Genomic DNA, 16,852 nt, shown 5'->3' with positions numbered 1-16,852 from the left:
CTGTCGGAGTTGAGCGGCAGCATAAGATACAAAGAACACCACTATGCACTTTCGATATTGTAGGCCTTCACATTAGTATTCTTGAAAACCTACAACCTGTTTTCCAGTCTGTGACGGGGTCAGGGATGGAATGAATGAAGCCTCCATCTTGCGGCGAGGATGGGAATTGTATAAATGCTTACAATATAGTGGTTATTTTAATCCACCTATTCAATACAAATTGGTTTTGTGTTGCTACTTCATAATACTACAACACGAATTTACAGGGACATGTTTCGCTTTATTTACAAGCATCTTCAGCCTACATAATTGTCTCAAGGTTAAGACCTGTCATAATTGGATTGCTTTTACAAATGTTTTGCTTGAGTATAAATCCATGTTTAGTAATAATATGTAAAAAACATAGGAATTGTGTACACATTAAAAGTATGACAATATGAATTACAATGTTGAATTGAAGTAACCCTTAATACTAAAATACACTGTACTTGCTATGTTTTGGACGTCAATGTATTTTAGTATTAAGGGTTACGTCAATTCAACATTGTAATTCATATTGCCATACTTTTAATGTGTACACAATTCCTATGTTTTTTACATATTATTACTAAACATGGATTTATACTCAAGCAAAAAATTTGTAAAAACAATCCAATTATGACAGGTCTTAACCTTGAGACAATTATGTAGGCTGAAGATGCTTGTAAATAAAGCGAAACATGTCCCTGTAAATTTGTGTTGTTGTATTATGAACTAGCAACACCAATTTGTATTGAATAGGTGGATTAAAATAATCACTATATTGTAAGCATTTATAGCAAATTTCAATACGGGTCTAATCATGAGATTAGTTACATGTAGGATGGGAATTGTGCCGGCTGCCGAGGCCCGTCGCACTCCTCTAGGGCAATGATTAATGACTGACAGATGAAATGAAATGATAGTGGAGAGTGTTGCTGGAATGAAAGATGACAGGGAAAACCGAAGTACCCGGAGAAAAACCACCAGTCCCGCCTCCTCTTTGTCCAGCACAAATCTTGCATGGAGTGACCGGGATTTGAACCACGGAACCTAGCGGTGAGAGGCCAATGCGCTGCCGCCTGAACCATGGAGGCTCTCACATTAGTTTTCCTCTGACTCTGATATATCATATCATATCATATCATATCATATCATATCATATCATATCATATCATTTGCCTGGTGTGAAAATGGGAAACCACGGAAGACCATCTTCAGGGCTGCCGACAACTGACGAGCCCAACCTCGAACACGGGGGTGAAACGGTGGCAACCAGGAATGAGTTACCTGGAAAATTTAAAATGTCCAATACCGGACCATTTATATCGGTATTATAAATTTACTCATTCAGGACAAATATTTCAGATTCTCTATGGGAATCAACATCTATATCATCTGATGGCCAAGCAGGCATCAATTTTTCTCATAGTGCATTGGCACTCTCGGTGGCTTCAAGTAGCCTATGCGGTGGCCTCCACGGTATGCACTAGTCATGTGTCTTGGTAGGTGTGCTAGGTACCAACTGACGAGCCCAACTTAGCACACGGGGGCGAAGTGCTGGCAACCAGGAATGAGTTAGCTGGAAAATTTATAATGTGCAATACCAGACCATTTATATTGGTATTATATCATTGTCAGTGCGGTAAAACTGAATAAAACATAAATGATCAGAAATTGTATTCTCTATAATTTTTTTATTTGTTATTTGTTTTAGGTCGCACTAACACAGGTAGGTCTTATGGTGACGATGGGATAAGAAAGGCCTAAGAATTGGAAAGAAGTGGCCGTGGCCTTAATTAAGGTACAGCCCCAGCATTTGCCTGGTGTGAAAATGGGAAACCACGGAAGACCATCTTCAGGGCTGCCGATAGTGGGATTCGAACCCACTATCTCCCGGATGCAAGCTCACAGCTGTGCGCTCCTAACCGCACGGCTAACTCGCCCGGTCTATAACTTTTTTTATGTAGTACTTTTCGATAGGACCAATAACATAGGTATATTAAAATTAAATTTTAGGCGCCTTCCCCTAAACTACAATTTCATCCAGGGTGAATAAAATTGTTTATAGATTACACTGTAGTTTCTTATTCCCTGAGTCTACATACCGATTTTCATTAAATTCTGTTTACCCAATTTCTCGTGGCTCGGCATTGATAATATGGACTTAGCAACAAAAATACAAATTAATGAATATCTGTGTTATCACAGCCAGTACGGTAAAAATGTATAACATGTAATTAATCTCATAATAGAACCGTATTGAGGACAATATATTAAAATTATAAAATCCTACTCAATACATTATATTACTCATAGAATTATAAAATAATCATGAGGTGTCTTAAATAAAGGAACATGTTTCGTTCGACATAGCGAACATCATCAGCCTTAATTTACAAAGATTAGGTCAGGGCCCTGAGCTGAATGATAAAAATTGTTAAAAGAGTGACAATGCCATAATAAAAAGTAAAATGATAACATTAGACATGAAATTATAACAATATGTACAGATTAACAGCAAGTATGTAGAGGAATACTTTTAACGATGGTAGTCTATAAAGTTAAAACAAACATGAGGTTGTTAAAGTAAAAAGATATAGATATAGTGGATCTTAAAATATATGTCAATGCGTGAAGCGTGGATTAGTTATTGACTATGGAGTTCTTAAATTGAGCAAAACAAAAGTTGAAATAGAGTTTATTGAATAGTACGAGTCAAACTGAGTCAGTTAAAAGGCGCATGGCGACGAAACTAAGGTTGAAATGACGTGAACTTCGATCCACTATATCTTTTTACTTTAACAACCTCATGTTTGTTTTAACTTTATAGACTACCATCGTTCAAAGTATTCCTCTACATACTTGCTGTTAATCTGTACATATTGTTATAATTTCATGTCTAATGTTATCATTTTACTTTTTATTATGGCATTGTCACTCTTTTAACAATTTTTATCATTCAGCTCAGGGCCCTGACCTAATCTTTGTAAATTAAGGCTGATGATGTTCGCTATGTCGAACGAAACATGTTCCTTTATTTAAGACACCTCATGATTATTTTATAATTCTATGAGTAATATAATGTATTGAGTAGGTGGTTGTTATTAAAAGGATTTTTAAAAATGTATAAGACATAAAGACCTTATTTTCTTGACATGGCATAAGCCCAAAAGCCTATACCATGTCTATAAGACATAAATGATCGGAAATTTAATTCTATATAACTTTAGTTATGTAGTATTTACCGATAGGACCACTAATAATATAATATTTGAGAATTAAAATTTAGGCCTTCCCCTAAACTACCATTTCACTCAGCGTGAATAAAATTATTTACAGCCTAGACTGTAGTGGCTCATTACCCGGCTTTACATACTGATTTTCATTAAACTCTCTTCAGCCGTTTTCTCGTGATGTGTGTACATATATGTGTGTGTATATATATATATACAAACAGACAGAAATTATGGAAAAGTAAAAAGTGCATTTCCTTGATACTGTGGACATGACTGATACCGAAATGACATTCTTTTCAAATTCTGAGCAATGTACAGACAAAACTCTTATTTTATAGATATCAAAGAATTAGAGTAACGCAAAGTCAGAATGAATAAGATCGCGGTGGCAGTGACCAAGACAAAATAGATATGGCATTCGAATTGTTAAGATCGACATTGTTTAAAATTACAAATGAAAGACTAACTCAAGTGAGTGGACGTGCTCCGATGAAGAAGCTACAAAAATCGCATCAAATTACTAAAACGAGAGAAGAAAATAAGAAAGAAGAGCTATTTATTAGACAGAGATAAACATATAGTAAAAGAAGATATAAAAAGATTAAATAGATATGCATAAAATAGTAAAATATGCAACTTATAAATTGTTTCGCAGTGGCATATGAAAAGTACAATGACAAGGCCGTGACTACAAGAAAGAATATTCAATATATCGCAATAAAGACGATTAACAACTATTAAAGCCATTCTTCATGAGAATAAATTGAAATATTTGCAGACATACAGGAGATCTAATAGAGACATTGATATTATATGAAGAAATATTTGTGGAACCAAGTAGATAAATCATGTTAGAAGGCGTTGAAACTGTTATGTCACAGCTGGATTTCATCATTGTATTTTTTATTTTCAATTGAGTTTTTAAAGGAAACAATAGCTTGCTAAGAAGACTGGATGATTCCAAGCTGGATCAACATGGCAGAGATGAACCTTGGTTCGCGATGACTAGCCACGCAGAATGACCAGAATCCAGAGCTGTAGAGGATGACCAAATGAAAGATATAATTCCGGAAAGCGACGGAAAAAGATGAATTTTTCTAACATATGTATATCGATAAGTAGTAACAATGATATAGATGTTGATTACCATAGGGAACCTGAAATATTTGTCCTGAATGAGTAAATTCATAATACCAATATAAGTGGTCCGTTACTGGACATTATAAATTTTCCAGCTAACTCATTCCTGGTTGCCAGCGTTTCGTCCCAGTGTGCTAAGTTGGGATCATCAGTTGGTAAATAGCACACCTACCAAGACGCACGGCTAGTGTATACTGTGGAGGACACTGCGTGGGCTACTTGGAGCCACAAGCAGTGCCAATTCACTATGACACACTTTGTCTCATTACTAAAAATTGATGCCTGCCTGGCCATCAGATAACAGACCATTTATATTGGTGTTATAAACTTACTCATTCGGGACAAATGTTTCAGGTTCCCTATGGGAATCAACATCTATATCATCGACAGCACAAAAAAAAAAAAAAAAAAAAAAAAAAAAAAAAAAAAAGGCCTCAAATTCTGCAAGCCAACATTCATAAAAGGTACTATCATGCAAGTTAGCATTATATGTGCGCCAAAGTCACAAGAAAAGGCATATTACGCAATAATAAACATCCAAATATTTGCTATTAAATCCAAAATCTTCAAAATATGCATTATGCATGAATCTTGTCCTAAAAAGGCCAAAACATGCAAACATGCACGGAAAAAGGACGGTTATTTGGAATCGTTAAGCCATAAAATGAATATTTGCAAAGTTTGAGAATTGTAACCAGCTTATTTAAAAACATGCATTTGCATGGAAATCCAGGCTCTATTAAGAACCTACTTCAATTGTGATATATGAACCTAATAGAATGATGAATGCAGATAATATGAGCATAGATGATCATTACATATCAGAAGAACTAACATTACTTAAATTCTAAACCTATTTTCACATTTTACTTTTCGCATCTACGTAATTATTTTCTTGAATAACTGATATTAAGGTTAATGTAATGTGTTATTGATATTTTCAATGGTAACAAATTTCAGCTTAGATTTAAGCTGTAGAATTATCCATTTTCGTGCAATTTCTAGATACGTCAGATGGAGACGTCCATCAATTCTGATGATAGATAGATCTATGTAGCGTATCAGCGTTGTTTGAATCCCACGTTAAAAATATTTATGAAGATAAAAATAATGAACCCTGAGATCTAGTCGAGATATCTTTACGTCACCTATCCTGGACGCGGGAAGAACGTATATTGGAATACTTTATTAGGTTTATCAGGGGAGATGTTTGATAAATTTCATACAGTACTTTGAAATCATATAAGAACAGGCTAGGTAAAAAACTGATAGGGAATTTGCCACCTGGGTGACAGTCCTAAATGCAGATCAATTGTGACTACTTCATTGCTAACAAGCAAACAAAAATAAACTGCACTGTATTATCAGTAGGGCCCGGATTTTAAAAAATGCATATGCGCACATGCAAATGCATATTTTGAATGTTAGTGCACATTTTGAGCATTAGTGCATATACAGACATATTTTTCTCTTATGTGTGATCGATTATCTAGGCTAAGATTTCTGAACGAAATGAAAAATCTAATAAACTCTGTATGTTGTACATCCCTTGGCAACATGAGAAGCCTGCCCTGATCAAGGGAAAAGCTTTCAGTGTCGCAATACAAGCAGGTAGATGGATTATAGTGCTTTTCACAACAGCTATTTCCTTCTTTCTGACATTCTTTTCTCCTTACAGTAGCCCCTCTGAGGTTTGCTTAAACACGTGCATCCATCTGTTAACTTGCTCTTCGTCTACTGCGGTGTTTCACCAGATTAAACTGTAAAAATGCCTGAAGATTTTGCTAGAAGAATGTCCCGAGCAGTCAGTGCCAGTGTACAAGTATTGCCCACTTACATCCGTCGACGTAGAACGATCATTTTCAGCGTATAAATTATGTCTGGCTGACAACAGAAAGTTATTGACTCCTGAAAAACTGTTGAAACCTACTGACATGCATCATTTTGCAAGGAATTAAACATCTTTATTAATTTAACACTGAGTTAAAATTATATAATGCGTTTGGTAAGCGTATTTTATTTTTAGTGCATATTTCCATGCATATTTACAACATTTTTAGTGCATATGTGCATACATATTTTTGCCGTTTTCAGTGCATATGAATCCAGGCCCTAATTATCAGCATTCTTTAATAACAAAAGAAGTGCACACCTGATACTGTTCTACATTATAAAACGAAACAACAAAAGGGTAAAGCTTGACATCATTAGTATCATTAATATCAGTAGGTAAGGAAAATGGCATGCTTTGCAAATGCTGAGTTATGTTTTGTTTTGTGTTACTAGTCATAAAATTTACTAGAGCAGAAGTTTTTGTTCTATCACAACTGTATTTCAGCACAGTATCTGGAAACACTGCTTTGAATAAATTTCCTGCATGGTCAGAAACTGCAACTGGAACATTGGAACAATGTAAAAAGCAATTTTGAATTTATAACACATTTCCCCATTATTGACAAAGAAATCTGTTATTGGTTTATTAGCCTTACTTTTCCCATGTGATTTGAGTTTCTCACATTCAATGTACCTTCTAAAATCATCTCCACCTTCATGGGCCACAGAAAAATGACAATATTATAAGCTACAGAACATGTGGTTAACACTAATTTTCAAAGATATACATATATTTTTTAACAATTTGCTTTACGTCGCACCAACACAGATAGGTCTTATGGCGACGATGGGAATGACCTGGGAGTGGGAAGGAAGTGGTCATGGCCTTAATTAAGGTACAGCCCCAGAATTTGCCTGGTGTGAAAATGGGAAACCAAGGAAAACCATAAGATCACGGGAACAGAACCACCCAAAAGCTCGTTCTATTCCCGTGATTGTAAGATCTGTGGCCGTGAAAGCCATTTTTGAAAAAGGAAAACCATCTACAGTGCTGCCGACAGTGGGGTTCGAACCCACTATCTCCCGGATGCAAGCTCACAGCTGCGCGCCCCTAACTGCATGGCCAACTCGCCCGGTCAAAGATATTAAAACACGGCCATTCTTCTGTGAAATGAAATGGCGTATGGCTTTTGGTGCCGGGAGTGTCTGAGGACAAGTTCGGCTCGCCAGATGCAGGTCTTTTGATTTGACACCCATAGGCGACCTGCATGTTGTGATGAGGATGAAATGATGATGAAGACGACACATACACCCAACTCCCGTACCAGCGAAATTAACCAATTAAGGTTAAATTCCCGACCCTGCCGGGAATCGAACCTAGGACCCCTGTGACCAAAGGCCAGCACACTAACCATTTAGCCACGGAGCCATTCTTCTGTATATTTATCATGATACTTTTGGAGCAGAGTATTTTTTATTTGCTACCCTGATGTTGAAATCATAGCCATGCTTCATTTCTGCAGCACTAAAACACTTCTTAATCATAAAATAATTGGAATAAGAAAGCGAGGACAAGAACCATGCATGACCACCGGCTGAATGAACATGGCACCAAAATGCGAAGCCGAGAACAATGGCCAACTAGATGGCCAGAGCAAGGCATGATGGGAATGCGTGTATGGGCTTTGCGCATCATGATGCCATCACAATATCACCCGGTGCTTCGTTTAGGATGAAATATTTTTTATCACTTCTTTTCATCGGGAAAGTAAAAGAAGCGCACATGATTTTCTACAATAAATTTGTCCTTAACCATAACACCATAATTGCAAAAAGAAATTTCAGAAAATCTGTAATGTTGGCAGGTCTGTATACTGTCTGATGGAAAGTCCCTCCTATATGGCCAACTGCACATTATAGATTCCTCAGAAGCAGTCTATAATCGTACTAGTTGTGATGAAAATAACAAAATGACACTGTACTGCCAGTACTGAAAAACAAGTTATACTTTCAACTAATCCCTAGGCCAGGGCACATAAGACAGCTCGTACAGCAATAAACCATCAACCAGTAGGATAGTAAATACTTCACTTCAGCAAACCTATAGTTGAGAAAATTACAAGAGCCTTAAATTCTTTAGAAGGGGAACCCAGAGACGACACACTGCACATTATAGTGTAGAATTGAAATTCTCAAATAAAGGAATGACAGCATACAGGAAGGCACAGTATGCCTTATTTAAGCCCGATGACAGAACCATTTTAAAAAATTCATGATTTTGAATAATGTTCTTATTCTTTAGCACAGTAGTGTCAGATTTTGAGACACATGCACATCTTTTGGCAGCGACCAATTTTGATGACTCAGTGGTTTTCCTATTTTAATGCTCTTTGGAACTACCAGGCTCGGGTTTTGAGATCGTAAATGATGTTAAGCGAGTAGTTGATGCACACTGAGCATTAACAAGTACCTCATCTTTAAAGAAACCAAGTAGTGGATCCCATTGCTCTAACAGCCTCTGCAGACACCTTCCTAACAATAGCCAATTTGTGCAAACATGTTTCAGTATCTTCTTCATTTCCTTGTTGTGAAGCTCTTGGAATTTCTTAAGGCATTCCTTCCTCTTACAACTCTTTTCTAAATAATAGAAGATGTTGACTAATAGTTCATCAACTTTAACAGGCAAACTGCTTGCATCTTTCTCAGCAGCCAAGTTAATCAAATGGCATGAGCAACCCAGTATGAAGACAGATGACTGTGCTTCCCTTAAAACAGCAGCAACTCCATTTTTCTTGCCAATCATGACTGGAGCATTGTCGAGCATTGTCGGAAAAGAGCGCTACACAATTTTGAATTGGTATTTTGTAACACTCTGTGAAATTACCAATATTACGTCCCGTTGAATCACCCACCAAGGCTGGGACAGACAACACTGAACAATCTTTTTCTGCTTTGTCAAAAAACAGGTGACGACAATAGGGTAAAGCTTAACATTACTATTATTGCTCCCATCCGTAGCTAAAGAAAATGGTTCACGTTGCATGCAACCAACGAGTTCACTTCTTGAATCCAAGGCCATTTCTTTCAAAATGTGTGTGGTTTTCGTACGACCACAGCCATATATTTCTTTTTTCTTTTTTTTTTTTTTTTTTTGCAATTTCTGAACCTGGAAACATTTTCGTAAACAGAGCACCAGCATGTTTGGCAGCAGCTAACTGGATATTATGTTCAATTAAAAATGAAGTGAACAAGCATTCCGCTCTTACTATATCAAGGACAGCTCCTTTTTTTGCTAGTTGCTTTACGTCGCACCGACACAGATAGGTCTTATGGCGACGAGGGGACAGGAAAGGCCGGGCTAAGAATGGGAAGGAAGTGGCCGTGGCCTTAAGGTACAGCCCCAGAATTTGCCTGGTGTGAAAATGGGAAATCACTGAAAACCATTTTTAGGGCTGCCGACAGTGGGGTTCGAACCCACTATCTCCCGGATACGAGTTCACAGCCACGCGCTCCTAACCGCACGACCAACTCGCCCGGTAAGGACAGCTCCAGAAGAGGTAAAAAAACCTAATTAATTTTCTGACTGTCATCCTTAAATTTGTATTGGAGACATGTTTAACAGATTTAATGTGATTTACTAATTTTGTTCTTCCTCCGTGAGAAACGTTTATATCACACGAGCACATGGAACAGAATGCGAATGTTTCACCTTTCCGTGATCGCATAAAACAAGGAAATTCAGCAGAATATGCCTCCCGAAAATATTGAGTTGAACTCATTACGAACACCACTAAAAATACTAAATCGCTTACAAATTCGCCACACAATACCACGCGTTTCCTTTCTTTTACAATTGACTTTACATCGAACCGACACAGATCGGTCTTATGGCGACGATGAAATAGGAAAGGACTAGGAATGGGAAGGAAGCGGCTGTAGCCTTAATTAAGGTACAGCCCCAGCATTTTCCTGGTGTGAAAATGGAAAACCATGGAAAACCATCTTCAGGGCTGCCGACAGTGAGGTTCAAACCCACTATCCCAGGATGCAAGCTCACAGCTGCGCGCCCCTAACTGCATGGCCAAATCGTCCGGTGAGTTTCAGAACTACCGGCAATGTTACTCACACCCACACACAAACAAAGCCTTTCAGCTGCTATGAAGAACGACGCAGTTACTAAAGAAGTTGTTATAAATTCACAGCCTGCTACTTTTCACTGATTTCTTTCCTTCAAAATCACAGCCTGCTACTTGTTTGAGAACATCCAGTGAATGAAGTAGCAGTTGAGGTCGAACAGCTGACAGATGCACAGTGATAATTGATACATTTACCGGTCGAATTTCAAACACTGCATCTCGTATTACCAGCTACTTCACAACTAATTATTATTTTTATTTTCCACTTTGTAGATACATTAGTTGCTTAAGGCAACTTATTGGTTAAGCGTGGTACAAGTTTTGTATATTAATAACATCTTCAGTCACATAACACTGTTTAGATGAAAAATTCATATATTGACAAAGTATCAATGCTTTGAGAGAAAGTGTCCTTAAAAATAGCATAAGAAGATGAAATGACAACATTAAAAACAAAATACTCATGAGAAAATACATAAATGCTTTTAACAATTGCAAGCGGTTGTCAAGGAAACACTTGTACAATAGTCCATAGAGAATATGTCCTGATGAATATTCTTTTCTTAAAAAGTTCATGTTAAAAAATAGGCCAATTTATGAATTAAAAATTATACATTTTTTAGTAATTGTCGAATTGAAGAAATCTAGGTTTCATAATGTGGCTCTTATTACTATTGGAGACGACATCACTAATTCCTAGTTGTCAATTATTCTATTTATTTATACAGAAGAGCGCACAATGTGCAGGGGTGTAAACTTAATCACTACAATGTTTTGTCAGAGAACAGTCTCTTCGGGCACTCCAGTGCATGGTAATGACCACAGAACTTCTCACACCATCGACATACACAGTCATGGTTCGAATCGTGAAATCTAGATACAACACATGCCTGATGGAAGCCATGGACAGCTGCACGGGTCACTGTATGTCTGAGGTCGAAGCAACTCTGACACCAACTGACTGTCATTGCATCCGTTATAAAAATCATTCCAAATTTTTGTCTCCTTTAATTTCAATTCATGTAAGTGCTCTTGATATGCCTTTGTTGATTGTAGAGTCATTGTATGTCACAAGTCTTCACTGAAGAAAGGTTCTCGGGTCAGTTCATACACATGTCTAGAGGGTGTGTATTTAGATACGCATAGGGCTCTTTTAAGGGAAGTTGCTCTCACCCTTTCTACCTCCTTTAGTTCTTTCTTTTTCAGGAAGGTCCAAATTGTTTCATTGCTGTAAGTGACAGTTGGAGTAACTTTAAGGCGGAAGAGTTTCAAGGCCGTTTTGATTGACAGTTGACTAAGGTGATCTTTGTTGTTTATTGCTATTATTGCAGCCAGAGTCCTTTCCTTTATGTAAGCTGTAAATGTGGTTCCAGTTGTCTGAAAAGTCATTCCGAGATACTTGAATGTATTGACAATTCTTAAAGGTGAACGTGAACTTTTTAAGAAAAGAATATTCATTAGGACATTCTCTATGGGCTATTGTGCAAGTGTTTACTTGACAACAGCTTTCAATTGTAAAAAGAATTTATATATTTTCTCATGAGTGATTTTGTTTTTAATGTTGTCATTTGATCTTCTTATACTATTTTTAAGGACACTTCCTCTCAAACCATTGATACACTGTTAATACAGTGAAACCTCAGAATGCGAGTAACTTGGTCTACGAGTGTTTTGCAAGACGAGCAAAAAATTTAAAATAAATTGTAACTTGATAAGCGAGTGAAGTTCCGCAACACGAGCCCTCCCCTGTTCGTTTGTTGAATAGATGAACGAGGTCTTCGGTCCTGTATTGAAGAAATACCTTTCAGAAAATAATCTGCCACTCGAAGTCTTGCTGGTTATGGTCAATGTTCCTCCTTATCGTCCAGGCCTTGAGGCCAACTTACTGGAGGAATTCAATTTCGTTAAGGTTAAGTTCCTTCCTCCCAACACTACTCCACCACTCCAGCCTATGGATCAGCAAATCATTTCGAACTTCAAGAAGCTATACACCAAAGCACTATTTCAGCGATGCTTCGAAGTGACCGAAGGAACAAACCTTGCCATCTGAGAGTTTGGGAGAAAGCATTTCCCTTTCGTGACTGCCTGAAGATCATCGATAAAGTGTGGGATGGAGTCACCAAGAGAACTCTCACTTCCACGTGTGGAAAGCTGTGGCCTGTGTTCTTGGACGTGATTTTGAGGGGATTGCTGGTGAAAATGAGCCGCCGATTGTCGATGAAATTGTGTCCTTAGGGAAGACTATGGGGTTGGAGGTGAATGACGTGGACATTTGAGAGCTGTTGGAAGAACATAGCCAGGAATTATCTACCAACGAACTGATAGACCTGCATCGCGAACAACAGGAGGAGGTTATAGAGGAGATCTTGCGCAGAGAAGAGGATGAGGAAAGGTCAATGGAATCTCTCACTTCAACTGAGATTCGGGAGAAGTGCAAAATGTGGTAAACGGTGCAATATTTTGTAGAAAAACATCACCAGAATACGGCTGTAGCAGTACGAGCGTTGAATCAGTTCAATGACAATGCAATGTCACATTTTCATGAAATCCTCAAAAAGAGGCAAAAGCAATTCATTGGAAAGGTTCCTCATTAAAGTTGCACGAAAAGGAAACAATTCCAGTGAGCCAAAGGACAGCAGTGATTCCATTAGCAAAATTTGTGCTACACGGTAACTCTTCTGATGTCATCTCTCACCTCCCTCACACCAACAATGATTCTATTGTAAAGTACATTTTAATTTGTCTTAAGTTATATTTTGTTTCATAAATGGTATGCGAATAAATATTTTTGTGTTGTGGACGAATCATCCGCATTTCAATTGTTTCTTATGGGAAAACTTGCTTTGATATACGAGCGCTTTGGATTACAAGCATGTTGCAGGAACAAATTATGCTCGCAATCCAAGGTTCCACTGTATATGAATTTTTCATCTAAACAGTGTTATGTGGCTGAAGATGTTAATAATATATGAAACATGTGCCACTTTTAACCAATAAGTTGTCTTAAGCAACTAATGTATCGACAAGGTGAAAAAAAAACCCACTTAGTTGTGAATCTATTAAAGTGCGATACGGACCATTAAGTTGATTTTATGTTACCAGCTTCTATTCCTGAATGCAGAAATCTTATTAATCTACATTTTGTACATGTAAATACAACTCACGCTTGTGTAGGGAATAATATTACAAGTGTCCCAGCCTGGGTCAGAAACTGTAGCGACAAGTTGTCAGTTTGAAGAAATTGACGACTTGTCCCTACTAAAAAATTTGCTAGTCCGTTGTTTGTAACTATTCTTCTTCTTCAGGATCATTACTGGACTCCGCATAAATAGCCTCTGTCCAGCCACTGAACCTCTTTGATGAATCCAATGCTTATACACCAAATCACATATAAAGCAGGTCATTAGTCATATAAGTACAGTCATTATGTGAGTTTGTTTTCCTCAAGGAAATGAACCAGTGACTCTCCACTTGAACTGTAGGGCTATATAATAGGCAAGAGACATTCAAGAGCAGTTGAAAACCAAATTTCATTAATTTCTGAAGAAAATTGCTCCGCTGAAGATTGAATTTCTCACATTCAAACAAAATATGGTTGGTAGTACCGACTTCTTTACCACATTCACTGATATTCGAATCAATCACCTTTATTGTAAATAAATTTTCAGGGGTTCAGGCATGATTGAGTCTTAAATCTTATTACCGTGGTTATTACCAGGGATGTTTTGGAATAGTCTGCAAAATATAAAAAAAAATAAAAAAAATAAAAAAAAAAATATCCCTTTAAAATGAGACTCTCATTTCCAGTTTGCAAATCCAGAGCTTCTATAACTGTTCCACCACTTCTCCCCACAAGTCTAGATAAAGGTTGACCTAACTTATTGCAAAATGATATGCCAAACCAAATCCATTAGCAGCTTCATTGGCTAGTTTATCTGCTTGTATATTGCCCGTAATTTCGATATGACTTGGAACCCACAAATATATTACTTCGATATTAGTCATTTCTAAATTGTAACTATTTTTCGAATGTTTTGAATATATCAATTTGAGGGTTTTCAACATGAAGTAAATAGGAAAGGGTACCAAGAGTCCATATAAACGCTTGCCCTATAGCACAAATCTCTGCGGTATACGATGAGGCTTCGGGTAGTAAGGAAAACTGTTTGCTACTTGCAAATATAGGCCTAGGGAATAAAAAGCTCCCCTTACACCTCTATGTTTGGATCCATCTGTATAACATGGTACAAAAGTGTGTACTTCTGAAGGGTGCTTGTTATGATTCTTCGTATTATAGTAAGGTCAGTAAGGCTAGTTTCATTGAATATTGAAGTTACAATTTTCGCTTGTATTTACTTGCTTGATACGAGGACAAATATTTCAAATTAAAGTTAGTTTGGATGATATTATTTCTAAGGCAACCATACTGCTTTTACGCCCTAAGAAGTGCCAGGTATTTCTCTTTGTTAATTTTCTTTTCTTGGTAATATTCATTTAGGCCCTAACAAATGTAGTTTAGGAATAATGGGGTGTTGAGTGTTAAGACATTTTTTGTAGTAAATATTTTGTAGCCATAATTTTTCTTCTAAATTGTAGAGGCGGTTCTGACGTCTCAGCTAAGACAGCATTATTTGGAGGAAATGGCATAGCTCTAATAATTATTTTGATCATTTTTATCTGTAAAAAATCTAATTACCTTTTATTAGACTCTGCAGTGGTGTCTAAGAAACTGCCATAATCAAAGACAGATCTAATGATATTTTCGTACAACATTAATGGTATACGAGGATCAGCACCCCAGGTTCTTTTTGGCAACTATTTAAATATATTACATTTTAGACTGATTTTTAAACAAATATGATCTATTTGGTGTCTCCATAATAATTTAGTATCTAAGATGATTTCTAAATATTTAACTGACTTCTTGACTGGGATCTCAGTCCAGCCATACCACAATGGAGATTTGTCATAATTACGCTGATTAGTGAATATGACTGCAACTGATTTTTTGAACCCAATTTCCAAAACATGATTCAACAACCAAATCTGTGCTCTCTCTAATACCTGAATTAATGTTTGACGCGACTGATCTACTGATTTATTTGGAACATACATAGATTACTATATCATCTGCGAATTGAATGATCCTGGCATATGCACTTACTAAATATTCAAACTGGGAAGTATACAATAAATACAAAATAAGACTTAAAATATCGCCTGTGGCAAACCACGAGATACAAATCTTTGTTCTGGTATAACTATTTTTTAAGCATACTTTACGCTTGGTAAATAGGTTTTTTAAGAGTGTAATAAATTGTATCGGGAACTTCAATATTAATAATTTTCTTTATGTTAAAATCTATATGATCATATGCCCCTTTCACGTCCAAAAAGTCTGCTGTTATTGTCTCTGATCTCGCTTTCGCTGCCAGAATATCTGTAACTAGAATGTTAATAGCATCTACTCAATATTCACTAGTCACTCCGTTTGAGAAACAAATCATGGAAACTTTTCGGCACTTGTCACTATTTTTTAATAGTAACGCTTGTAACTTGCCAAACTCGTCGCTTTGGGAAAGGTGGTTTCATCAACATAACCTCATAAAAGTCCTATTGGTGAATTTCTTACAATTGGCCAGGATAACATAATGAATATTCATTTGCTTCGTTTGTCTATCAAATCGGCAAAATCAAATCTATTGAAAAATCAATGAAATTAAAAAAAAAATCCAGTTGCTTCAAGTTACCTTAAATTTGATCACACGGAGAACTTTACATCAAATTGTAATGAGACCAGGCGGCAAAATATACATTTTTTAAGGGAAGGTTATAATACACAGTAGATACACTTGTCTTTTGAAGAACGTACAGCATTCTCATGAAATATAAAACTTTTTTATCACTCTATTTTGAATGTCTACCTAACGACATCGAAAACAGCAACACAAAACTGCAGCATATTGAATTAGAATTCAATGTAGCCTAACAGTGTCGCCACAAAACACAAATGAAATGACCTTAACATAACCAAATTTTTTACCCTACATTGCACTAGATGTAAAAATACATATATATTTAAAGAAGTGAGTAACTTCAAGCAAATAAAGTAGAGAGATGAATATAAACAAAGAGAACAGAAATAAATAGAGTGATGACTCCCTCTGAATCACATATTAACAGCTACAGTGTACATGTTCTCCGCCGCCTGGAGCGCTGCTGTCGATATAAAGGCCAAGTAGGCGCGCTTATAGTCGGCTTAAAGCGGAAGTGTGTAAACAGGTTCTGGTCTTTTTCGGTAGTTTTATATGCGAAAAATATATGGTGTTAACTTTTCGTGAACTGAAAAGTGCAAAATATTAAGTATTTGTGAAGTAGGACGTATACTTCGGCACAAGGGCGCTCATACCCAGGGACAAGGTGCGCGCCTCCCCACCCCCCCAAATCCCATAGCTCTCAAGAGAAATGCAAAAGTCTAGTGTAGTC

At 36.9% G+C, this 16,852-nt stretch overlaps 1 protein-coding gene across 2 annotated transcripts in view; it reads right to left on the bottom strand.

The window, feature by feature from the left end:
• Positions 1-16,401, bottom strand: part of LOC136857159 (SMC5-SMC6 complex localization factor protein 2) — a 30,897-nt gene extending 14,496 nt beyond the window's left edge. For both annotated transcript variants that reach the window (XM_067135590.2, XM_067135591.2), the window contains exon 1: positions 16,117-16,401. The gene's annotated coding sequence lies outside the window, so the exon portion shown is untranslated. The remainder of the gene's footprint in view (positions 1-16,116) is intronic.
• Positions 16,402-16,852: the final 451 nt, after the last annotated feature.

This window comes from Anabrus simplex, chromosome 1, assembly GCF_040414725.1.
Source record: "Anabrus simplex isolate iqAnaSimp1 chromosome 1, ASM4041472v1, whole genome shotgun sequence".
NCBI classification, from domain to species: domain Eukaryota; kingdom Metazoa; phylum Arthropoda; class Insecta; order Orthoptera; family Tettigoniidae; genus Anabrus; species Anabrus simplex.
The sequence above is the reverse complement of the archived record's forward strand: the minus strand, read 5'-3'. Positions and strand labels throughout refer to the sequence as shown.